General features: G+C 40.6%; 1 non-coding gene across 1 annotated transcript; it reads left to right on the top strand.

The window, feature by feature from the left end:
- Window positions 1–274: 274 nt before the first annotated feature.
- Window positions 275–381, top strand: LOC114404400. The gene has a single exon (XR_003664956.1). It is a non-coding gene; the product is annotated as a small nucleolar RNA R71 (small nucleolar RNA).
- The last annotated feature ends 4,190 nt before the right edge of the window (window positions 382–4,571 follow it).

Below are 4,571 nucleotides of genomic sequence, written 5' to 3' on the forward strand. Positions count from 1 at the left end.
GGGTTACCAAGTTAACCAATGCATCCAGTTTGCCTTCAAGCTTCTTAGTTTCAGATGATGCAGCTGAGTTTGTAGCTACCTCATGCATCCTCTAATGACTATAGCATCATTTCTAGCGCTAAACTGCTGGGAGTTGGAAGCCATCTTCTCAATTAAATTTCTGGCTTCAGCAGGAGTCATGTCTCCAAGGGCTCCACCACTGGCAGCATCTATCATACTTCTCTCCATATTACTGAGTCCTTCATAAAATTATTGGAGAAGCAGCTGCTATGAAATCTGATGGTGAGGGCAACTGGCACATAGTTTTTTAAATCTCTCCCAGTATTCATACAGGCTCTCTCCACTGAGTTGTCTAATACCTGAGATATCCTTCCTGATGGTTGTGGTCCTGGAAGCAGGGAAAAGTTTTTCTAAGAATACTCTCTTCAGGTCATCCCAGCTCGTGATGGACCTTGGAGCAAGGTAATACAGCCAGTCCTTTGCCACTCCCTCTAAAGAATGAGGGAAAGCCTTCAGAAATATGTGGTCCTCTTGGACATCTGGGGGTTTCATGGTGGAGCAGACAATATGAAATTCCTTCAAATTTTTGTGCGGGTCTTCACCTGCAAGGCCATGAAACTTTGGAAGCAAATGAATCAGTCCAGTTTTAAGAACATATGGGACATCCTCATCAAGGTATTGGATGCACAAGCTTTCGTAGGTGAAATTAGGTGCAGCCATTTCCCTTAGAGTCCTCTCACGGGGTGGAGGTTGTGCCATGTTCTCAGAATGTGCAAAATCAGAATGCTCAGAATCAGAATGCTCAAAATTATAATGCTCCAAATCAGGATGTTCAAAATCACAAATAACAGAATGCACAGATTCACCAGTAATGGAATGCTCAGAATGATCAAAAGGTATAAAATGATGCCTAACTAACCTGTGAAATGTCCTATCTATCTCAGGATCAAAGGGTTGTAAGTCAGATGGATTGTCTCTAGTCATACACTACATTCAGCATGCACACAACTAGTTGCCTTGTCATGTAAATAAAGGTGTAGGTTTGAACTACAGCTACCCTCAAATGATATCCAAATGACTTGAAATTTTGTGAGCAACCTTATAAAATGATGAGAAGATAGCACAAAAAATTGAAGACAAAAATTCAAAGTCTAACTATGAAAGCTAAAATTGGTAGGTTAAGAAAAATAAGTGAATAAAACTTGAAAAATAAAAAACTTTTGATAGAATCACTATTTTTGGACGATGGAGACCTCAGCCGGCCTACGACGGCTGCCCCAACATAGGAAATTTTTTTCTACCCCAAATACATATATAATAATTGCGATTCTGATAACCGAAGCAAAAGTTATGGCCGTTTGAAGTTTCGACAAACACAAAATTTGCTACTTTTTTGGAACTTTCAAATCTGACCAAACTAAAGGCTCTAGCTATTTTTCCCACAAAATATAGATTAAAAGAAATTACCACAAAAAAATTCAGCCAAAAATAACAACTATAGCTACTACAACAAAAAATCTCAAATAATTCAGCATGGGTGGTCACTAAAATCCGTCTCTACTTGATTTCTACTACTACTCTGTTTTGCCGCAAGCAAAAGTGGTCGCTAAGTCAATCGCAAAACACTATTCACAGCAAAACACCCAAAACTGAAATAGGGGAAGCGCTTAATAGGAAAACTGAAACAGAACACACACTAAACAAAATACCAGGACACTAAACAACACTAACACACATACTAACACAATACTAACAATTAAACATAAAACACGAAGGAATTAAACACACAACACTAGCTAGCTATTATGAACCTTTGGACACTGCTCGCCGGCAACGGCGCCAAATTTGATCGAGGCCGTACCCGAATCAAATAAACATGATAATGCAGTAACTAGGAAGTGATCCTAGGTCATTTCCCAACGAACAATGATAAACCAAATGTTCATAATATACTTGCAGTAACAGTAACGATTGGGGGGGGGGTTGTTTGTTTTGTGATTTAAGAAGCAGAACAAGTAAAGTGGAATACGAAACTAATAATATTAAGAATGGGCTGTTTCCTCTGATTCAGAAGCCATTCTCTTATCCTGGGTTATGGAGAATTCGTCCCTAACAGTTAACCATTTAATCCAACCCTATTTCAATTTACTAAGCGAAAATCAACTTAGGGTTGTCAATACGTGATTAGGCACGACATACACCAGTTAGCCCTTCGTCCATTAAGCATGAACGCAAGTTAGGCTTAGAGGCAATCAATCTAACACGAAGCGTGCACTAATTAATGTTCACGAATTTGGGTTAATTGGTGAAAGGAAAACTGTCAGGGAACCACATTATAAACGAAACCTCAAAGAGAGTTGGGCTTCATCCTCAGAAGGAAACAACACCAGAATATTTATCCTTCCATAGATTCAAACAGAAAATGTAAATGAAACATGAAGCAAAAACGTAAAGAAACAAAAACGTAGATGAACAGAAACGCAAATGAGACAGAAACGTAAATGAGACAGAAACGAAAATGAAAACAGAAACGTAAATGAAAGTAGAAGAAGAAACAAGAATGAAATTGTAATTAGAAGCAGGGAGTTGAAAATTGCATTAAGAACGAAACAGTAGCATTAGAACAGAAAAACTTTAAAACCATAAACCCAAAGCTCTGAATAGTAGTCTAACAGCCTGCCTTGCACAAATCCCAAGGCTGCTATTTAAAAAGAGTCACTCAAAGTCACTGGGCCCTATTACAATACTCTGGCCGAAAACAAAATAAACACTGAACCACATAAAATAAAATTGCAAAATTTCCTAATTAGAATTTAACTAAGGTAAGCACTGCTTTATTTGTCCTCTTCAAGTCCACAACCAAAATCTAGATTAAGCCCAATGTTTCATTAATTCCTGAAATTAGATTAAAAACATCAAATTAGCTAAATGAGCCCAAATAATAAAACTGCCTGATTAATTGACAATTAAGACCAATCAGTAATTAAAATGGTGCAAAAAGGGTTTAGAAAATAGAAGAAAATGATGGCACATCAGTTAGATTGGCTCTCCAAGTTGAAAATTATCAACGAGGAGAACTTCGAAGCTCCGGAAGAGGATGAAGAAGTCCAAGCTCTAAAATCAGAGCTAGGAAAGGCAAGACTCGCCAAAGAAAAATTCAAGTTAGTCGCTACAGACATTCGGAAAGAGTGTGCCGGATTACGAGAGGAAAATGCGGCTACCGCAATAGCCCTCAAACGAGAAACCAAGAGGGCTCGCAAGGAAGAGAATGGCCGAGATAAATTCTGAGGAGCTTTGTGGGGCAGCAACAATGAGCTCAAGCTCCGAAGAGAGGAAAGAGACCAGTCACGAGTACATGGCATGGTCTTAAAGGAGGAGTTAGCTGCTTGCTCAAGATCCAAGAGGAGTTTGGCCCAACACTTAGAAGCCACGGAGCAAAGCATGCTAGCTATAATAGGGAAGTACAAAGAAAAGTTAAACCAGCCTTTGACCCATGAACAAAAACTAGTAGAGGACTTCGCACAAGCGTACGCCGAGAAGGAAGCAAGAGGGAGGGTGATTGATGCATTGCATCAAGAAGCGACCATGTGGATGGATAGGTTCGCCTTGACCTTAAATGGCAGTCAAGACCTCCCGCGACTACTAGCCAAAGCAAAGGCCATCGCTGAAGTGTGTTCAGCCCCAGAGGAAATTCACGGGCTAATCAATTACTGTCAACACATGATAGATTTAATGGCCCATATAATTAGAAACTGTTAGGTTTTGTTGTAACACTTTTGTATGATCTTGGCTAGATAAAAGCTTTTGTTCCTTTTTTATGAAAAGAGAAGTTTTGAAACTTATCACGTTGTCTAAAAAAGCCTTGAGGTGGATCCAAGTGCTCTGATCATTCATTAGCATATTCATGTTTTGGTGGCATACTCACCACTGTATGTTTCTCTAGGGAACTCACCATAACTAAAAAAGCGCAAAGGCACCCCTATAACACCCGATCCAGAAGTAAGATGGATAACGAAGAGGGAGTGCAATAACAGATGAAGGTCGACCTATCGACCTTAAAAGATCAGATGGCTTTTATCACGGAGGCCATGCTAAAGCTTCAAAAAACTATAGAAGATAATGCTACGGCGGCCGCTTCCAATAAAGCTAGGGAAGCGGAACCGGTGCTACAGCCCACAATAAACTTGGACCGAGACAGAAGCGCGACGGGTTTTAATCAGAGGTATAGTCCTCAAGCCTACCCTTATGGTTTGCCTCCAGACTTCACTCCCCGTACCGCTCCAGACGATTTGAGCCAAGCCCCTACCTTCGAGGGGCAGCTCCCTCCTCATGTCGACTATCCTCTGCAAGAAGATGATGAAGGAGATGCCCATTTAGGCCCTCTACTTCCCCTCAAGGAACCAGCCCCCCATGAGTTGCCCCAACCAAACATAGTCTGCCATGTCCCGTCTCCATCCGCACCCGTTAAGGAATTCGTTCCCTTTGCAAAAGACAAGGGAAAGATTGATCTACTTGAAGAGAGGCAGAGAGCGGTAGAAGGCCTCGGCAACTATCCATTCTCAGATTAAGCG

The sequence above is a fragment of the Glycine soja genome, chromosome 2, assembly GCF_004193775.1.
Source record: "Glycine soja cultivar W05 chromosome 2, ASM419377v2, whole genome shotgun sequence".
NCBI lineage: Eukaryota > Viridiplantae > Streptophyta > Magnoliopsida > Fabales > Fabaceae > Glycine > Glycine soja.